This window comes from Heterocephalus glaber, unplaced genomic scaffold, assembly GCF_053883595.1.
Source record: "Heterocephalus glaber isolate CG9 unplaced genomic scaffold, H.glaber_assembly_v1.0 deba00001600, whole genome shotgun sequence".
NCBI classification, from domain to species: Eukaryota; Metazoa; Chordata; class Mammalia; order Rodentia; family Bathyergidae; genus Heterocephalus; species Heterocephalus glaber.
In genome coordinates, this window is record NW_028258372.1 from 8473713 (window position 1) to 8496516 (window position 22804).

The 22804-nt window shown below is 38.4% G+C and overlaps 1 protein-coding gene across 16 annotated transcripts in view; it reads left to right on the plus strand.

Moving 5' to 3' along the window:
- The window catches only part of Rgs7 (regulator of G protein signaling 7), a 520574-nt gene that overhangs the window by 43390 nt on the left and 454380 nt on the right, over window positions 1–22804 (plus strand). The window lies entirely within an intron of this gene.

Consider the following 22804-nt stretch of genomic DNA (forward strand, 5'->3'; position numbering starts at 1 on the left):
CTTTACTGTCTGCATTTCTGTCAGCATTCTGATCTTCTAAGCTTCAACCAGAACTTCACATCAAGTTTGGTTTATAACGTTCTAGGGCTGCTTCCCCATCTAGCATCTCCAAACTTTCCAGACTATCTCCACAAACCAGTTCCAAAGGCTTTTAAACCACACAGTCAGGTAGCAGCACAGTAATGACATTATTTTTCTGGTACCAATATCTGTCATAGTCACTTTCTTATTTCTGAGACCCAATATTTGACACCTATAATTTAAAGGAGGAGAGATGTATTTTGGCTCATGTTTTTAGTCCATATTTGGATGTCTCCAAGGCGGGAAGGGATGGTGTAAGGGCCTTGGTGGAAGACAGTTGCTCATGTATGGCAGCCTGGTAGAAGAGAGAGGAGGAACTGGGGAGTGAGATACACTCTTTCAAGTGAAAGCCCCAGTGACCCATCTCTTTGGACCATTCCTCATCCCCTAACAATAAGTGATAATGATCACATAATATAATCACATAATATAATCATCGTCCAAATACATAAGGCTTTGGGGGCCATTTTAGATATAAACCAAAGCATACAGTACAATAAAACTCAAAATGAGGTCACATTTTTGTAATAAGACATCGTTAAATGACTTTTGTTTTAGAAATGGAGAAAAAAAAAGAAATGGAGAAGAAAACTAGCATTTAATGACAATTGATGAGGCTTGTCATATTAAATATTATCATCAAACCAAGTTAAATTTGTGAGAGGCTACAATTTTTAGAGAATGAGAGGTACCTGTGGGTGCTATCATTATATGAGCTTCCTTTTGGAGCTCAGGCTGTTTACTAATCATTGCAGTGATCAGATGAATCATCTGAAAAATCACAGATGAACCAAATGTCTTACTTGAGTAATTTATAGACCAGTGCCCTTTATTTGATCATCTCTTTCTATATTCTGTATTTTTGAACAAAGTCAAATGTCATTGCATTTTAAAAGAGTAAGCCTATGCAGCTTTCTATAAATAAGACAACTGAATAATTGAATGAGTAATTGAATACTCAAATACCTATTTCTTTATAATGATTAAAAATAAATGTTGATCATTTCTGCTTGGAAAATAACACTTCTATATTCAGTGCTCTCATGATGGAAGCACTTAAATGCTGGCAAGTCCACACATGCACATGGAATACTTTAAGATGCTATCCAATATAAGAACTGACTTTTTAAAGTTCTTTTATGCCCTCCACTTGATAATTTTCAACCAAGCCTTATTTTGTATTTAATGTAAAATTTTATAGATCTCTATAAATTTGTCATTATTACTATAACTGAGATGCTTCCACTAGTTTTTAATGTTTAGATTCTGGTATTGACAGTTATTTTTTCTGGTGTTAGGGATGGAACCCAGGGTCTTGTACATGAAAGGAAAATGCTCTACTACTGAGCTACCCGAGTCCTGACTTAATTTAACTTTTTGTCCGTGTATGTCCTTACCTGCTCATGTCTGTCAAAATACCCTTTGATTATGAATTCCTGAGCTGCAGAGGGTATGTCTACAATACATGGAAAAACGTGTCACGGAAGCAGTAACTGGTATGCACAAACTCTGCTGAGAAGGTAAAGTCAAGGGCATCAGTGTCAGGGTGGTTTTTGTGTGGGATACACGAGAAAGGATTTAGTTTATATAGGAAAGTCAAGGCCTTGAAAGGGAATCTCACAAAACTGGCATGGCATATGGCATGGCATGGCATGGCATTGCTTACTGCCAAATATTATCTTCTGCTTTGGTGAAGGAATGATGATGTTATTGTCCTTGTAAAATATATTCAGAATCTAAAAATACATCCACCCAGTAAGTGGGCAAGAAACAGAAGCCTAAACCTTAGTAATCTAGGGAGATGGATCTCTCACATCAACAAGAGAAATGGAGATCTATTGCATGTTTTATAAAGGATGCAGTCTTTGACGTATAGATAGCCAATGATAGTCTTTCCTCTGCAAGTTCATCATTGTAATTCTACCTGGTGGGGCATGTAGTGTTGTCATGGGCTCCCAGGAGAAGCAAGAAGCCTGGCCTAGGGTTAAGGGTTTAATGCAGCTGAATCTTCGATGGCAGTTCCCTCATGCACACTGGGAGACCCAGGACAGAAAAAAAAAATGCAGAAAGTAAGAGTCAGGTTTTCCCCCACGTGGGATCATCCTAACAAGTTGCTTACTGGACACTGAGCTGCAGTGGGTTGCTAAAATGGATCAATACTATTTCACAAAAGCCAATTATTAAATTTTCTATGAATTAGTTAAATATGGCCATTATTAAATATCAAATTATGTAGTTACAATTCATTATATTAAATTAAAAGGAGGTAATACTCAAAACCATCCCTTCTTAATTATTTTACTACATTTGCCGTTATGTGTGCTCTACTTCTATAAAATACTTTTAATTGATAAACAGTAATTGTCTTTGGTTGGTAATCTACTAGTTAGTGATCTCAATTCCCTAATCAAACATCCTTTGTGGGGCTGAAGGTTTATTTTGTGAGGCTGAGAAGACCCAGGTAGGGTGAAGTTCACTGTTACAACCTTTAAAATTTCAAGGCATCAAATGTTCACCTCTTTGGTGATGAGAAGAGAAGCTCCGAGCAGCACCAAGTTGTTTCTTCTGTGTATGTTCTCTTTCAAAGTAGCAGGGGCAAAGCGAATCTATTGATTCACTTATTTGGAGCTTCATTTTATGTTTTGGCAACATGTCCCATGATACAGTCAGTTAGACCATAATGCTCATTTGGAAACACAAATTTATTCCAAAACAATTGATATATTAGAATGAAATTCACATGCAATGTGAATTTCAATTTGTTGGTGCATGATTTCATTTGTGAATGAATGAAGGCAACAGTATCCAGATGAACTGAGCCATATGGAAATACAGCAAACATTAACCTGCTACCTATGTGATAAGCCACACCCACCTCCTCTGGCACTGCAGATCAATTTCAGACCACCCTCTTTCCACTATTTCAAGGTGACTCACAATCTTGAGCCCATGTCCACAAGCCAACTTTCACATCTTTTTAAAGATGGAAAGCATACACCATCTTCAAAATTCATAACTATAACAGTATTTATGTATTTCTTAATTAGCATGTAAAAAGCTGTGCACCATTTTTATTTAGTCTCTATGTTTATTTCTTATGTGTAACGTGAAGTTTTAAAAAATGTTGTGTCCCTGTTTTTTTCCTCATAAACTTTGTGGTTTTCATTGCACAATTTTGCATTGTGCATTATTTTTAGAAATGCCTGTGTTGTGTTGTACCCATGCTAACTCTGTTTTCAAAAGGGACTAGAAAAATATCTCATAATAAAAAATATGACTTGCAATCTATACTCTTAATTTTTATTATCTCATTTTTTATTTGTGGAAATGTGTGGAAAATATTTTACATATAGAAAATCAAAAGATGAGAGAGAATGAAAACCTGGTCAAGGGTCAAAAATTAGCCAGTGTTAGAACTGTACTCAAACCCACACCTTCTGTCTCAGGGAAATCCTTCTACCCGCCAGCCCCATGAATGGAGAAGAGAGGGTTCAGGCTCATGTTTTTGGCCACTGTCTTCCAAGTATCCATTGCTTAACCCTGTGTGGGGAAAAGATTTCTGACAGCCAAAGGAATACCTTTGGTTTAGCAGTGCATTAAAAACCAGCAACAAAGAATCTTAAATCAAAGTTTCTTTAATTGCATGTAAAACAGATTGAATAATAAAGACAGCAATTCTGAATTGAGTGAAAAAGGCATTTAAAGGTTAAGAATGATTCACTCATTAGTGACTCTGACTCTGCAAGCCCCTTTTCATGGACAGTCCTGCCCTGGAAATTTTATGATGTCCATGATTTTGTTCCAGATTTTGGCAACTTTCTTGACTTTAGAGGGTGATCTATAAGTAAAAGAGTACATTCTGTCTTCTTAGGTTGTTTATCTTTTTCTTTTATTTTATGACTCATCTTCAAACACCCTCCTCCCATGTGCCCCTTCTTTATCTAGGTCTTATTTTTTTCTTTTACTGTTTCTTAGTGGTTGACTTGAATAAATTAGAAGATGGCTTTGCTGCCAAGTGTCGATTTCTCAGGTTATTAACTTCTTTCATAAAAGAGAGGAGTGAACACAAGTATTGGTTTCCTTTTCTTCTTGTAAGGAAAGTTAGCTCTTCGATTGAAATATGTATCTACCTTTTAGATATTAAGAAGAAGCAAACATGTTGTCTGCCTTATTCACTTGTAATGGAATTGCTCACAGGAAAGCATTACTGTCATTTTTGGACTGGCACATTTCTTATCTTGCTCTGGAACCACTAATGTATTCTTTTGAGGAGCATCGACCACAGTGTTACCATCCCACTCACTAGAGTTCTTAAAGATGTTTATTCCAGAGTGACGAATTGATTCTTTTAAATTAAATTTAAAAGAATAAAATCTGAGCCTTGTGTGGTGAGCTGTTAAACTGAGGCAATCATGCTGATTTGTGAAACTGCTACTTCAAGGCACACGTGAGGTGTAGTGTGGTAATAGAGAGTAATTCTAGCATTTGCAATTTGGCTTGTCTCCTATGCCAGAGAATCAAATGTCACAATCTGTATCCCTTTCCTAAATTTTCAAGAGACCAGAACTCCTTTATAGGAAGATGCTGTAAAATATAACACAGTGTTCTGACTTTTATTATTCTACCAACTCTAACATATATTGCATTCTAGTAAATCTTTAAAGGATGAGCTTATTGTCTTAATCTGGAAATTGTCAGTGTCTATCATTTAACACCAGAAGCCACAGCACTTAAAGACATGATATTGGAGCATTGGGGTTGTAGTTCAGTGGTAAGAGTGCTTGTCTAGCATGCATAGGCCCTGTGTTTGATGCCTAGTACTGAAAAAACGGAAAAAAATGCTTTGGTAGTCAGCTTTCTTCACAGCAGTTTACAACATGATTCTAGTAGTTTCTGTTGCTTATGGATCACTAGGTTCTTTATTTATATCATTTTCCATCCTGCGCTTGCATAACTTGAATATCTCAGGAGAGCTTATGGAGAGATAAGCAAATGACATAAGGTGGGAGGGACATTTGAGATGCTCCTTTGTTCCCATACTGATTCATTAACGTCCCTCTGACAGAGATGATTGCTATCCTCTGTAGAGAGGATGGAAAGGAAACCAAGGAAGGACAGCTGTTACTAATAGGAACTAGTCCATGAACATGATTATAACCTACTACTTTGAGTCCTATAATCCAGAATAGGTAGATGAGAAGATTTTTTCATGTTCTATCGCAAAGAAATTATAAATGTTTGTGATGATGGATAATGTATCTTGTATTAATCAATACGGTGTGAGTATGTACTGAAGTATCACACTGTCCCCATAAAGATGTACATCCTTAAGTTATCTGTCAATTAAAATTTTTTAAATATTCCAGATATCTTTGAAAAAATGTTCTGTATGAGGTAGCTTTCCTTTAATAAAGCTTTCTTCTTTTTCCTCTCACCAAACTGCCTTTTATGTGTGCATTAAACTAAAAGGACTCAAAAACAGTAGACTCACTGTAAGTACTTGTGGTGTGAATCAATGAACAAGCCTGGAGAGCAGTCTGTAAAAAGCAGCCTGGAGTCATGGACAAATTGACTAGATTAAGGGCACTTGTATCCAGTCCATGATGGAAGACTCAAAGAATACTTAGTACCCAGCTAGCTCAGGCCTTCCAAAGTACTCCAACAGCTGAGCACAATCCTTCTTGGTCGCTCAGGAAATTCAGCAGCTGATAAAGGGCAACTTGTTCTGTTTGTTTATGAGGCTTGTTGTTGTCTTCCTGCAGGGCAGATGTCTAAAGTGTGATGCTTCCCCTGGGTGCTTAATCCATATCAGTGCAAAAGCACAAACTTGCTTTGCTTTGTGCCCTCATGTAGCTTGGTAATCGATAAGTTAAATAAAACTGAAATATTTAGAATGTAGCTGTTTTAGGCTCATATTTTGGTGGCTCAAGGCTAAATACCAATATAGGGTTATGGCTACTTCTAACTATGGAGTGCAGGGGACTGGACTGGGAGGCCAGGCTGGCCTTTTTTCTCTATTCTGGTCACTGTGCCCTGGGTTGCCAGCTAAAGAAAACATTCAGAGTCCCCCTCAGCCCCTGCATGCTCCTCATCTCCCTAGCAACCATAATAGTACTCAAGTGGCATCAATGCTTAAAACAGATACTTGAAAAATAATAAAGAATGTTGTGTCCAAAGTTACTCCTAATGTCACCTCAGAGAGGTTATCCATATGCACAAATATTTTGAGTAAAATCCTAAGGATGGAATCAGTTGTTGGAAGGAGACAGCCAAGTGTTACCATACAGTTGAAGAGTTCATTGCATACATTTCCTTACTGCCTCCTGTTTCTCTACCCTGAGGCCAAGGGTGATGTGACTTTTGCTAGGGATATCTACTGCATTACAGACAGGGAGCTTGGGACTAGCCACTCCTCTGCAAAAATATTCCATTCATTTATTCATTCAAACATATTAACTATCTCTTATCTGTCAGACACTGCAGGTGCTAGTGACGCAACATAGAAACAGAATTCTTACTCTTGTAGAATTTTATGTATTGACATAACTCATGCATAGTGCTTAGCAAAAAGCATGCCATAGGATGGGTGATCAATGACCAATACCTAGATTTTAATTTTCTAAAGGACATCTGTCTTTTAGTTTGCTTCAGTGAATATCTAAAGCTCTTTTAACAGTTGAAAACTATTGATAACAGAAATATATTCAAAAGCTTGCTCACTGGTTTTACTCAGTGTGAAGCACCCAAATAATTGACACACTCAAAACAGCCTGATGTTTATATCCATGTAATATTCATTTGTTATTTATCTCCTATTTCAGTTGGCTATACCAATTTTCCATTAGATTCTCTTTCATTGTGGCATTATGAATAGACAACTGAATTTAGTAAGTTTTCCTTTAACCACTTTTAATTCATCTGAAAGGATCAGAGAGTCCACTTTTAGGGCCCACTCATAGTATCTTGCATATTCTCAGGGTTCTCCCTATCAATGACAGTCCGTAAATTGTGGATAGACAATGGACAGGAAGAAGGGCATTTTTAATGGTCACATTCATAACAAAGCTGGAAAAATAACTAAGCTGTGAGAAACACAATAGATATAATCTTTCTATAAAAAATCTATTCAAGCAAAACACACTTAACAGATGAACAAATACTGATTTGCCTGCCAAGGGCTTTATTCATTTTTACAGGCTTTCCCCTTTAGAAACCATCTCATTACCTTGTTGTTAGTGTGCTATGAAAGGAAATGCTGGCTTGGCCAGTCACAAAACATCTATTTTACCAGTTAACCTCTTCTGTTCCAAAGTAGGTTTCTAGGAGTGTGTATGTATGTGCATGTGTGCATGTAAGGATATATGTTTATGTGAAAGCAACAAAGAGGGAGGAGAACGAATGGAGGAAGGGAGGGAGAAAGAGGATGAGAGAATATAGTATTTACAGTTACCTAAAATTCCTTGGAAAATATCCTAACATATACTAATTTACCTTCTCTTTATTTTGGTCTGAATTCCATGCTTCTGGTCTAGACTCATAAACCGTTCCTTTGTTTCTACTGGCTGGTTGAGGTGACCTCAGAGCAGCCATGGTGAACCTATGGCATGGCATGTATGCCACCGTGGGCATGCAGAGTCCTCTGTGCGGCACATGAACCAAGTTGCCAGAGCAGCTGAGCAGCAGATAACAGTTGTTTTTGCTAAGGTAAAACCTCAGTATTCAAGTTTAATTGGAGTGTTGGCACTTTGCAATAAGTAAGTGGATATTGGGTTGTGGTTTGGGCACTTGTCTCTAAAAGGTTCTCCATCACTGCCTCAGAGGAAGTCACATTATTCTATACCTTCTTCCTTCTGTGAAGAAGATCAGGAGAGTGAGGTTTTTCAGAAGACCTCTGTGGCCCATGCAGCTATAAGATTATTCTGTCCTTTGTATAAATATCCCAGAGGAAGATGCCCATTCCCTTGCCCTGCACACCTTCCTCAATCCTCATTTTCCATGGTGACTGTGCCTGAGCCTGAGCAGAGAAGTGGTCAGTGAGACAGAACCTGATCTGGAGACTGGGAGGAGTTCAGAGTCAGTGCTTTACCAATGCCTTTTCTCCAGTTATGCATTTTCTATTAATCACTTACGGAAAACCAGCCCACAGGGTTAGAAGTGCTAGAAAAAATATACACATTTAAATTATTTCATTTGAAACTTGGGAAGGTAGCAGAGAAAGCAGTTAAAAACTTCTAAAGTGAATCAATCTGAGAAAACATTAAATTTTAAAGCCTTTAAATACCATACTAAGTAAAGTTTACTGTCAAACTTGGTAGTTAATTGAACAACTTTTTTGAACAGATCAAGAAGGTTATAATTGACTCCACTTATAATACTTACTAAATGTGGTTTAATTCATGAACTACCTAAATATAGATAATAAAGATAATACTGATGACAGTGGTTAAAGTAGGTCTTTGATACTGCCTTCCTTAACTCCCATATATTTACAATGCATTGCTTTCTTAGATTTCATCAATTTCTCTTTATTTTTCAGTTATGCCAGCAGCCATCTTTTTTTCCCAGCAGCTATGTTTAATGTCCTTTGTCATCTTTCAAAAACAATAGTATTTCCTTAATTGCTTATTTAGTGGTAGATATTCCACCCAGTCTTTATTAAAATTGGCAAATATGATGGTCAAGTCTCCCCAAAGCTTTGCCCTTCCTACCTCACCCCACTGCTGCATGATTTGCTTTTATACCCAGCTTGCAGCACTTCTTGCTCCTGCATGTTATAAACCCTTAGGGACTCCTGACCTACTTGCAAATAGCAAAACCCACAAATCCAATCCCTTGGGAACTGTTGTTGGATCTACTTCTCCCCAATTCCAGAGTTAACCTTGACCTTCACCATGATCTTGGCTCTTCTGGGTGACTATAATACCCTCCTAACTCATCTCTGCTCTCACAGTTGCCTCTACAATCTTTTCTCCACATAGCTGTCAGACTGATCCTCTTAAAATGTAAATTAGCTAAATAGATGACCAGTGAATTTTTCTCTTCTGGATATATTCTAAACAATAAGTACAGGGTAAGTGATTATCTTAGTTACTTTTCTAGTTGCTGAGACAAAATACCCAACACCCACCAGTTAAGGGAGGAAAGGTTTATTTAGCTCAGTTTGTAGAGGTTTCAGTTCATAGTCGGCTGGCTTCAAGGCAGGGTGGCACATGGCAGAAGGGCATTGCAGATGAGAAACAGTCCACAGCAAGCAGGCAGGCAAGAGCACATTAGCCCTCCTTCTGTCCCTTATATCTTCTGCAGCATTCTCACCTTAGGATGAGTGTAGCACTCACATCCTTAATCCTAGCCAGAATTATGCTAAACTAATCAGTGGACTGATCTAGTAATCACATTCCCTTGATCCCAGCACCACACACTCTAGATCCAGGCATCTCTGAGAAGCCCCTGCCATGACTGCATGAGCTTTGGGGGAACATCTAGCCATAACAGTGATAGAATGCAAGATATTATCACTGAGACGATCATCAATGGGTTGTTCCCACTGGAAAAAGAATCATAACCAGCATGACTATTGTTCAAGGTGGAAATTCATACTCCCTCTGCCCGTGAACCAATCTTTCCTGAAAGAAAAAAGAATGGATTTTTTTTTTTATCTGAGCAAGTTACCAGATCTAATGACCAATTTATAGGAGCCAGAGGAACAGGTAAAGTGAAATCATAGCAAAATTCAGACTGTGGAGAACTCTGCAGGAAAAACAGCCCAGTTTCTTCAATAATAACTAAAGTAAATGCAAAGAAAGAAGACAGATGTTGGGGACCCTGTGAAGTGAATAAAATTTAAGAGATATATAACAGCCATAAAGTATGGATCTTACTTTGATTTCTAGTCAAACATATGAAGTAAAAAAAATTGTTGACCAAGGAAATATGAGCACTGAGTAGATACCTGATAATATAAAGTAAGCATCTTTAATTGTGTAAGTGTGAATCAGGGGTGTGGTGGTAAATATTCAGTGACTGGGTCTCCAAAAAGAAAAGCCTTGATTTTAGTGCTTGTTGATTTTCATTGACTATGTGTTCCTCCAATAGCAGTTTCAAGCCATGCACTTGAAGTCCTGGGTCCCTGACGGGGAAGAGACGCATATGCTGATGCTCATAGATCATGCAAGTCAGAGCTGCTGCAGCCCACAGTAGGTGTGACAATAGTGTTAAATGGTGTTCACACAAACAAACAAAAAATTCAAAAACAGTGCTTGTCTTTTAGATATTCCTATTAAAATACTTAGGGTTGAAATGACATAGTGTCCAAGGTTTTCTTCAAACGATCTTGGGTGGGAGTGAGGTAAGGAGTATAAACTAAACAGTATAGGCTGTGAGTTAATGGTTTTGTAACTGAATCATAGGAACACTGAAATTAATTGTGTTTTTCTCTACTTTGCAAATGTTTAAAATTTTGTAAAATAGAATAAAATGATGAAAAAATATGTCATGTCTTCTGTTTAAATGCTCCAGGTACTACTCCCATTCTGAGTATAGGCCAAAGTCCCAGTTGTGACTGAAAAGGCCTACACTTTGGGGAAAGAGACAACAGCTGGTGCAAAGGCCCTGAGGTGGGAGCAGGCCTGGCACACTGCAGGAAGAGCAGAGAAGTCAGTATGGTCCAGTTTGCCCCACATACCCTGGCCTCTTGCTACTCCTACCTATGATGTGGTAAACCTGTTCCCACATCAGGGCCTTTGCACTAGCTGTTGTCTGCTTAGAATACCTTCCCTCAGAGGACCACACATCTCATCTCATTTCCTGCCAACCTCTGCTTCGAGGTCCCCTTCCTAAAAAGGACCTCAGAGAATGCCCTCTTCTGTCCACAGCTCTACCCTAGAGCTCCTCATCTACACCACTTATGATCATCTAATGTAACATATCATTTACATATATTATTTGTGATTCCAGTTTATGGATTCAAATCAACTTGAACTTCACATATTTATATATTTAGAACAATACCTGGAATATAGTGATTATTCAAGGCTGTTGGTCCCATGTGTGAATGTCAGAGAATTTGTCTCCTCTTGCTTGACACTTCTGATATATTATCTGTACTGACCACTACATTTAAAGTATATTTTTGGAAGATGAGCTGTCGGAAATACCTTTTGAAATTGATAAAGATGGTGCGCGTTGCTTTAAATTTTCTTTAGAAGATCATTTTAAATGTCCCTATACAAAAACTTGGAGATGGAAATCTTCCTTAAAAATAAAAATCAGTATGCCTCAAGAGGAGACAGAATTAAAGCTTGATTAATTTATTTGCAAAATTACTTCTTCATTAGTCATTATTCTAATGGATTCACAATTTTAGTGAAGATGCTGTTCTTTTGGAATCTAGTACACATGCCATCCCCCATATTTCCACACTGTCTTTCATATACAAACACCTTAATGTGGTTTTTCTCTACCAGTTCATCTGAGTGGATGAACCTCCGACTCCCTAACCATTATCCCTAAGTGTTCAAAGGAGCACCTTGTTGGAGCACAAGGAAGAACAATTCTTGTTGTGCAGACTTTCAAGCAACCTCTGATGATACTAAATGTCCTCAATGTTATGGGCAGTGAGTTTGAGAACTTGTTTGATACTTTTTCATATTTGTAGAGTGTGTGTGCCTAAGTGCTGTACTGTGCATTATCTTTCATTTCCACACAGCTTTCTTTGCTCCAGGAAACAGAATTATCTTAGTGGCACAGGCATAGGAGCTCTGCAGTGTCGAATATGAGGACCACGGCTGGTTCTTGAGTTATATCACAGCCAACTGGTCATAGAAGGGCTCGCTTTCATTCTGTTACACAAGATTCCGTGTTGCCCTCAGGCCTGGTAAGTCAGCATGTGAATAGATGCCCAACATTACAAATCATTAGAGAATTACAAGTTGAAGCAACAGTAAGATGCAATGACACATCTATTTGAATGGCCAAAATCCAAAACACTGACATCAAGTATTGGTGAGGAGGTAGAGCATCAGGAACTCACATTCATTGCTGCTGGGTATGCAGATTTGTATTGTGATTTTAAAAGATGGTTGACTAAGTACACTTGTAATCCAAGCTGCTTGAGAGGCTCAAGTGGGAGAATGGTGAGTTTCAGGCTAACCTGGAGAATATAGCAATACTCCACCTCAAAAAAAAAAAAAGTTGGCAGTTTCTTCTAAAGCTAAACATACTCTTATTATATGATCTACCAATCATGCTCCTTGGTATAATCCACACTAGTTACAATTTTATGCACAGATAAATACCGTGTGCACAAATATTTAGCAGCTTATTGATAATTGCCAAAACTTGGAAGTGACTATGGTATCTTCAGTAGATGCATGGATAAATAAATGGTGGTACTTCTAGAGAATGGGGTATCATTCAGTGCTAAAAACAAATGCACTGTCAAGTCATGAGAAGACATGGGAGAACCTTAAATGTATGTTACAAGTGAAAGATGCCAGTCTAAAAGGCTAATACTGTATGATTCCAATCATATGACATTCTGGATTAGGTAAAACTGTGGGGACAGTGAAAAGGTCAGTGGTTGCCAAAGTTAAGGAGGTAGGAGGGATGAATTAGGTGGAATCCAGATGGTTTTTAGAGCAGTAACCATACTTTATATGATATTGTAATGATGGATACATGGCAGTAGACATTTGTGCAAACACATGTACAACACCAGGAGTGAGCCATGATATAAACTGTGGATATTGGGTGACTATAATGTACCATTGTAGGTTGTAATAAATGTGCTACTTTGGTGCAAGATGTTGATAGGGAGATTTATTTGGTGTGGCGGTTAGAGAATATATGGAAACTTGGTACTTTCCACTCAGTTTTGTTGTGAGCCTAAAGCTGCTCTAAAAATAGTCTCTTTAAAAAAAACAAAAACCCAATAAAACTGGGAGGAGAGTACCTAAATGATGCTTTAATGTGACTAGTTAAGGAATAACATGAAAGCCTCTTCCACCATGCTTCTGTGTAATTGTACCAGGTTGTTATCTATTGATTTGCAAATAGAAGCATAATTAAATTCCAGGACTGAACATTGATGCTGTATTTTGAAATTTAGAGTGGATTAAATCTCATCGTCTTTTCTGTTTCTTTCAGAAGATGTTGGATATTTGGTGATCCTTATTTCAAATCACTTCTGAAATATTCCAGTTGCCATAGCAGCCAAAGCTGATGACAGAGTTTATATACAAAGGTCTTAGAAATGAGATATGCCAAAAAAGTCTTTGGAATTGTTCAAGATCAATTCTTAAGTTCTCTAAATTTATTCCAGTAACTAAGGCGGTAGTATTTTTGAACTAAAAATGTATTTATCATCTAAGAGGCACACATAGTATGGTCAGTGTTGGCAACAGAACAGAACAGTGAGAACACTGACTCTCTTCAACTATTAACAAGCCTCGAAGCATCAGAGGTTGAAAAAGCCACTCCAGGGTTTTCAAACTACACTGGCTCAGGTTCGTTAGCCCTGTGTTTCTTTAAATGTACTACCCTTTCTTTGGGACTGGTCATACACTTAAGCTTTGGACAGTAGAGTTAAAATGAAAGTGGATGGAGAGTGCTCTTCACATCTGCAGAGATTGCTGTTCCCACTCTAATTCTCTGGAGATGGAGTTTTGGAGACTTTTGTTTGTGGATGCAGAGTTAATGTGATGTGAATGTTCCCAAATGTAATAGGTGCAGCTCAGTTGACCTTACTGTATTTCCTTTGCATTCCTTTCTAGAAGCTCATGTTAAGGTAGTCAAAATATCACGAAAGGAATGAAAACAATAGACACTAAACTCCTTCTCCAGTGACTATGCAATCTTGGAAGATTAGGTGCTAAGAGCCTTGGAGGCTTTGGAAGTGCCTCAGCCTTCACTGACAGTGCTCTGCCAGCCAAGAGCCAGCATGGCTTCTCTCTGTGTCTTGAGCTGCGCAAGTGTTTGCTTAATCTTTGACATACATAGAAAGAAATGATAGTATTTAGGGAAGATTCTGTGTGAGATGATTCTCTGATCTACTCCCTGTAGGCTCTAGAATTTTCTTTAAAGTTGCATCTTGGTTCATTACTCTTACACTAAGCATCATTTTAATAATACCTGAGGGCACAGGGAGTGGTGTGGAGTGCTATGGAGCAATAGTAGAGGGGACCATCAGGGTTGCGGGGGAAGGTCTGCCTGAAGTGGGGGGACGTAAGTGGGGACAGAAGAACTAGTGTGTGTCAGTCAGGAAAACGCTGACTTTATTTAATGGACCTTATTTCAACTTTTCAAACATAATGTAAACCCCATCTTTCAAGTCTTCACCCAGACCACTATTTTGATTTGGAAGCTGGTCTTCTGGTCTTAGTTAATTCTTTTCAAGATTATCGATTCAATATCCATCTTCTCTGGTAATCTCCAGAGAAGATGCATTTTTTTTCCTTTATCATCCTCACTTTGAGTCCTTTGGCCTTATTTGTGATTCTTCTTTTATGTCTCATTGGTTTTTGACCAACCAACTCCGTTGAGCAGAATGATTTGGTTGCAGATCCAGTGGTACCTAAGTGAACTTGGCATACAGCTCTTCCTGTGCTTTCCATTTCCCTTTTATACATGATTAGGGTGGTTTTCTGATCGACCTTTTTCAAAAAGTATGAATATATTGCTTTGCCATTTATAATGATACCACCTTTTACTTCAATGTTTGGTTTATATCTAGTAGTAATTAAACTTTGCTACGAGTTAGAGGTCTCCCATTTCATGGGACACTGTCATTGAAGCCTTTAGGTAGATGTTTTATTCTATTTTCTTTGATACTTTTCAGTAGAAAAGAATTATACACTTGCCTCTAAGGATTAAGATATTTTAAAAATGATATAACTCTTTTAATCAGCCAATTAGTAAAGACTGGATTAATGGGAGACTGGAGGGTTTATAAAAACAGAAGCTATCTGTGAAAGTTTTTCATACAGAGACCAGAGCACCTCAAGCTTTGTTATGCAGTTCTTCCTCACCTTGGCAAATTATGCTGTTAGGTTTTTAAATGGTGCTGATTTCCCTGGTGACATGGCCACACTTAGTTGCTAATGAATTCTTCGATTTCTGCAATGAGATTTATAGGATCATGGAGTTTATTATGTCTTTGGTCTGCATTAGTGTGGAAGAATCAAAGTTTACCCATGCTATATATAAAGAAGCTAATTGGTTGTGTATTCATGTATCTCATTACAATTCACATCTTCTCCCTGTGTAGGTAAGACATTCTTGCTGTATCCTTTCTGAAGTCAACCCACTCTTCTTACCTCTGTTCTCTGATGGTGCTGTGATCCTTCTGAGAACTGATTATCATAATCTGTCTGGTCTTTAAATCCCTCATTCCATAAACCCATCCCACAGGCACCCATTGAACATATTCTGTGGGCCAGATACTAATCTACAGTCTGAAGATACAACAGATAAGTAAAAAACAATCACTTCTTCATGGAGTTCACATTCTGAAAGGATGAGACAATGAATAACACAAAAAAATCAATGCAGTATACACCATGCTAGATGGTGGTGAGAAGAAGGGGGTAAATGCAGTACTGGAGGGCAAAAGAGGTAAACAAAAGAGGTAGTGAAAAAAAGGTGGCTGGGAGACACCCTCCCTGAGAGCTAACATCTGAGTGAAGACATAAGCGAAGTGAGAAAGCATGGCCAATGGGGAAGAGCTGGAAAGGTCCAGAAGTGGAGGGAGGCTCCTGTGTTCAGGAAACAACCAGCTGACTGGAGCCAAATAACCAGTGGTGACTGGAAAAGGGGATCACTTCAATAAATAACAGGAAACAGGCTATGTGGGGCCGTGGTGCTACTACCAGGGCATTTGGGTGTTTCCCCTGATGGAGATGGAACAGCCCTGGAGAGTTGAGAAGAGTGCTGTGATCTGATTTATATATGAGTGGATTCAGCTGGCTGTTGTGTTAGAAAATGGGCTAAAAGGAATGTGATTGAAAGCAGGGATAGCAGTTAGGAGGTAGTTGCGGTAATCCATGCCAGAGATGATAGGGGTTTGGCTTAGGGTGGTTGCCAAGGAGGTGGTGAGAAGGAGAAGGATTTTGGGTAAATTAATAAGGTAGATCCAATAGAATTTGTTGATGGATTGGATATGGGATGTTAGGACAAGCAACAAGTTAAGGATACTCCACTTTTTTTTTTTTTTTGCTCAAGCAGTTAGAAGTGGAAAGTTAGTATTAAAAAAAGATGAAGAAACTGGAGGACTAGAAGTTTGGTAGTTGTGTTAGCTTTCCACCCCTATAACATATTCCTGAGATAAGTCATTTTATAAAAGAATAAGCATACTTTGGCTCATAGTTTTGGAGCCAGTGGATCAGACAGACCCATTGCATCTCTAGGCCTCTGATGGGGGTGCTGGGTGGCAGTGGTGAGGAGTTTGTGTTTGAATGGAGTGGCAAGAAAGAAAAAAAGAGAAGAGCAAGGGGCATGTGTGTGTGTGTGGGTCTCACTTCCCCTTTGAGGGCACGTACAACAAGAAGGCCACTGATGAGGCTCCACCTTTTAAAGGTGCCATCACATTTTGGTAGGGACAAGCTGAGGGCCGGTCCTTTAACACATGGATCTTTCAGGGGTATTTCAGATACAAAAAACTAGAGCATGAGATTAGAAATATGAGACAAGACCTCCTTTCTTCTCTCTTTGTTAATTGTCAGGGCTGTTATTGCTCAACACTGTAACACACACACACACACACACACACACATGCACACACACACCCCTTTCCCTTGAATCCTGCAGGCTCAAGGTCTTGAAGAAAATTATAAATTATTTCACATTAAAGTATTGTTTTCTTCACAAGGAATGGAATGAAAAGCTCTCCTTGTAGCTGTTCTGATGTGTTAGAATGTACTTTTCTCTTTAATATCAACGTTGAGCTCTTCTAGAAGACATTGCCCCAAGATTTCCCATTTTAATTCCCTTGTGGTATCCCTAAACTCCTGAGTCCTTCTTACTGCTTTTCTACCTTGCTCCCGGGTGTGTTAGGGACCATATTGGCTTGTCCTTGGGTTCTGGAATCCCTAATTCCAGAGTACCTGCTGAATTTGTTGCCTGACTGTAGCCCAGATTCTGTGATAAGACTGGTGTGCCTAAAATCTCTCTGGTTATAACAAATTGTCCTGTCACCTTTTAATCGAATGTTCTTGACACAGGAGTTTCATATTGAGAATAGCATTCATTGAAATATAGGTTCACAGGCTATTTGAATGATAGCAGAAAAATAATATGCTACAAATCTTCAAATTGTAAGTAAAATAAATCTTTAGGTTTCAGAACTCTCAAAGGTATTGGCATGCCGGTGAGGTGTAAATTTCACTGTATCTGTTCATGTTTACCTGCTTTATACTCTAAGATCAATTTGTATGATTATTTTGAAAGAGATCCAGCCAAAATGTTAATTTAAAGAAAAATTAAATACATATCAGTACAAGTGGGCCACAGCTCTAGTAGAAATTGTGAAGGTTGGGGTGTAAATGTGAGTTCAGGAACTACTATTCTGCTCCAAACATCCAATTGATGCTGGAAATATTCTGCCACGTCTTTGCTCAGTGGTCAGGTAGTCCCATGTGGTGTGTTCTGAGGGTTGGAGAGTTTGCCCGTGGCAAGGTCAGAGTCACATGAGTAGGAATTGTGAGAGCTCCTCATTGCACTAATGGTATATTTCTGCTGAATCTAATAATTGAAAGAAATGTGGATCTTCAACTGGACTGCCTCTCAAGCAGATTTTGTTTGTTTATTTTAGTACTATTACTAGCTATAATTAAATGGATAAGATAGATTCAAATAATTTTTACATGTTATGCCAGCTCATAGAAATGAATAAAAAGAAGGTAAGTTTATTTGAAAAGTGGAATGGACTGAACGAATGATTCTTGCCCCCATCCTAGTTTGGCCCTTGTGGATAAGCTGAAACCGGAGCAGGGCGACATGTTTATCTTTTGCAGGGATAATTTTGGTGTGAAAAGTGTTCTCTTTAATATTAAGGAAAGATTCAATTTGCTAAAAGAGTTGGTAAAACTGTGACTTTGAAATAAAACAACTAATGCAAACAAATCCAAGAGGATTTGATGAATACATATTTTTAGTTCAAGAAGCTAGGAATTAATTTCTCTTCCCTGCTTACTACCTTATGGCTTTATAATTCCAGTAATTATAGAAGATACTCTGAATAAGGCAGTGTTTACAGACACCTGCAACCAGACCGAATCCCACCCCTGGACAGATGTCTGAAAGGACATTTTCATTCCCAGGCAGGCCACAGACTGGGTGTAGCTGGTGACAGGCAAAGTTGTTCTCTTGGTTGCTGTGATAATGGTATCATACTGTTAGCACTCAAAAGATGAGCATCTCCAGTCCATCTGGATGAGGAGAAATAACTTGATGTTTAGGATACTGGACTCTACGTGCATTTTTAAATTGGCAGTGCCCAAAGAGAAATATCTATTATGATCACAATAACACACAGTGATTTAAATTCTTTAATTTTGTTTTGTGCCACTTGACCTTCTAATCACCATTTCCAGTAGCTGTTTCTCAGTGACCAGCCTTTCTGCACTTTGCACAGTAGTGAGCAGGGAGGATTATTCTCCTCAGTGTTCTCCGCAGCGCCTCTCTGGCATGGAAGTGCAGGCTCACCTTGCTGTTTGCTTCTTCGAGCTCTGCCATTGTCTATTTTTCTCTCCTCTTCGGTGCGGTCCTCTAATCTCTCTCCCCTTTCTGACTCCTCTGCATCCCTTCCTCCTCCTCCTCTTCCTCCTTCTCTTTCTGATCGGCATCACCTGTCTCCTTTATTACCTGACATTTCTCATGCCTGCACAGATGATGCCCAAATCCATATCACCAGCCCAGACTTCTCTTTCAAGTTGCAAATTTATATTTCCAACTCCCAGGTAGGATCTTCTGAGGCTACTCTGTTGACACTTTAAAATCAACATATTCAAAATAAATCTCTCGTAGTCTCACAACTTTTGTAAACAATATAGATCCCTGACCAGTGGCCCAGAATCCCGTCTTTGAGGGTGTCTTCAATCCTTTCTTCTTCCAGACCACTTATATTCAACTACTCGTTGAGTCTCATACCCAGCACTTACACCTACCTTATCCTCTCTTTTGGGCCTGAGACCACTTGGTCAGCCTGGTGTGGCCTGACACTTTGACTATCAGAATAGCCTATCCCTCGGATCCAATTAATGACACTGCTTGCTGGAGTAATCTCCAGAAACACAGCTCCATCAGAGCCCTTGCTGACACTCAGAATATGTGCTCTGGACAGAAGGTCTGATCCTGAGTGTGGCATTGAAGGCACTTTTCATTTTGAGCCTAGTTTCTATTTCCTGGTTCACTCATATACCTCAGTTCTGTGGACACTTTCCAGTCATGGCTTGTGTTTCCTTACTGACTTGTCTTCGCTGATATTTCCTCTTTGTTTTGAAGTCTTCCTAAACCTCTACTATCTGTACATTTATAAACTTACCTCTTTTTCTTGAAACATAACATGTTTTAAATTAGGAAAGTAATATCAAAGGAATTTTGGAAGAAAATAGGAAAAAATAGCAAGAAGGAACTGAAATTCTTGCATAATCACATTATACAGATGAAGAAACTGTTATAACATTTAAATTTATTTCCATTGTTGTGTATGTGCCACCTGTGCAGTTTTGTAAAAATGACAAGCACTGTGAATACAGATTTTAGATCAAGCTCTTTTCACTTAACATTACATTCTAAGAATTTTCTGATGAATTAAATGTTACTTGAGAACATGAGTGCGAACATATACAAAGTATTATGTGGATGCATTACAATTTATTCAAACTCATCTGATTTGTGTAGTAAATAATTTTAAAGTGGTGTACTTCTCTGAAGCTTTTGGGTATGGTTTCCTTTTCCTTGAGCGAGGAGTGTTTGTGATAGATTAAGTGGCCATGGCAGGGTACATGGCTTGTCCATGGTGCACCTAGTATTGGCTTGAGAGTGCATAATCCAGAAAGGGCAAACCTTTTAGAGCTTTCACTAATAACACACAGCCTGATCCGGTATGCATGCCATAGGTTCTTCATCACTGGCATAGCCTGTTCTCAGGAGGGGCTGTTGTGAACATCTGTTAGCCCTGTCCTGCTCTGTTCTGTTATCTCAACAGTGTCCTCTTGTACCTCCACTCTTTGTTTCTCTGATTGACTAAATTGTAAAGTCCAGGAAAATCTAATGTCCCCTAATGTCTAATGTCCCCTATTAGCAAGGCCCTTCTCCATAGCCCACCCATAGGCCACTCTGTTCCTTGCAGAGACCATATTCCATGGCTGATCTTCCACATGATCTCCTTTACATCTTTCATTTCCTTTTTGGTATTTGGTCTCCATAGAAGGCTGTAGACAGGATAATATTTATTGAAGGAGAGACTACAACAGAGATTCTGGCTCTCTCAGTGATTGCACTGCAGATGCAGAGCACCTAGTTCTTTAGGTGGACTGTTAAGTAATTCCTAAGCCAGAGGGGGAAGGATAAATCTTGCCCTTTCCTTCCTCTAGCTTGTGACCCTCAGACCAGTTGCGGCAGTTGGTAACCAATGGAAATTCCTCAAAGGATTCTGTATCAGCATGTAGAATCATTTTCTTTAGCTTCTCTCATTTATCTGTATTTATGTTCATGACATCTATCTGTCTCTCTATATTACTTAAGGACAAAATTGTTTTCATTATCCTTCTAATTAGAAATTCTTTAAATTTGGCAAGAAAGTAGTATATGTAGAAGCAAATGTGAATACTCACTCTGCATTGCTTGATACTTGTGCCCTTTTATGCTGCTGTTATATTCTGGTCAATTGGATACATGCTAACCAATCTCTTTTCTAAGTTCTAAAGGCATGTTAATAAGTAGAATTCATACATGCAGGTAAATGTATGTATGTAAATGACAAGTTTGTAATCACCTAGCTGTTCCGTGAAGTGTCTGCTGTCATCCCCATTAACAGTTGAGGAAATTGAGGTTTGCAGAGCCCATGTAATTTGTTCAGACTTACACAGCTGCAGAGTGACAAAGCTGGGATCCAAAATCCAGGCCAAACCAGTTCTAAAGCCTCTATGCTACTGTCCTACCTAACTCCCCTCCTTTATGAATTTATACTAAGATGTTCAGTTAATGTGCAGTTGAGTAGATTATTTATTATTCTACAAGAGTTCATCCTCTTATTTAATCAATCAAGCAACCTGACTTGAAATGAGAACAGGATACAATTTCCTTCCTATTAGCATACATAAAAATGAAACAAGTGATTTGTATTATGCACTCTGAGGTAGTGGGATGATGAGAGAGATATTTGGATCACATGTAACCATGCTAATTTTCCAAGTTAACTCTATTTTTATAAGCTTTTTTTCAGAAAAGTCATTCATATATTATCTTAAAATTTCAATCTGGTAGCTAGTGGACCATGTCTGAGGGAAATTTGCACACATTCTGTGGAATGCCACTTGATTTTCAAATTATCTGAATCACACATTTTGACATCAGCTGCTGCTGTTTCTCCTCTTGATCAGCTTGCCAGTAGCAATTCTGGGAGAGACATTATTACATATACACTCCCTAAATTACAGACTTCTCATTTACAAACACCTGTACACATAAACTCTACTTTCTAATGTGACATTTGAAGTAAAAGAGAGATTTTCATGCATGAATGAAACTAACCAGACTCTAAAAATTCTAAAATAGAAAATGAAATGTTGCTTTAGCCATTGCATCAATTCTAATGATACTCTCCTGGCAAGTTAAGAAGGTTCACTACAGAGGATTTACTGTAAGCTATAATAAGTGTTGGAGCCAAGATCAAGGATGATGAGTTTCAAACAAACAGTTTAAATTGACTGGAGAAGGGAAAGAGGTAGATGGGAAGGTTTAATAGAGTAGCAGGGGTTGGACCACAGGTGATATGCCAAGAGTCTCAAGGAAAGGCTGACTTCCACTGTCTCTCTGAGACTAACATCCTTTACTGGAGGAAACATTTGATGCCTGACTTATTTTCCATATTAAGCAGTCCAAACAGAACTACAACAAGGACAACAGTAAAAATAGCTGGCCAGGACATTTGCAGAGACTGAAAGGAATTACAGAAACACGAAGCAGGCAGGTTGTTTTGGTTATCAAGTTTGGAGAAGGATCTGCTAAACTCTTCAGACTTCTGAGACATTCTTTTTTTTCCCATTAAGTTTATTGGTACATTTTAGGTATAAAATACAGTTACATTCATTATTGGGATCTTGTACCATTACATGAGTATCTTGGTTCTTATATTTTTCCCCATTCCCCTGCCCTCCCTTCACCCCCCTCCACCCTTCCCTATTTGCAAAGACTTTGTTTCCATTTTTTTCCTTTTCTCATATTTTTTCTTTTCCCTTTTTTCCTTTCCCCTACCCCTCCCACTTCTCCTGCTCCTTTAGACCTTTCTTTCTATTGCACAATATCAATTATACATTTTTAAAATTACAATATCAAGATCTAGGAGACATTACCACAGATTTTACAGAATTTAAAAGGATATAGAAAGGATATTACAAAAATCTTTTTTGAGATAAATTTGACAACTTCTCAGAAGTACCTTGGAAGACAAATTAATGAAACTAACTCTGGAGGAAATATAAAATTTGAATAGCACCTATTAAAGAAA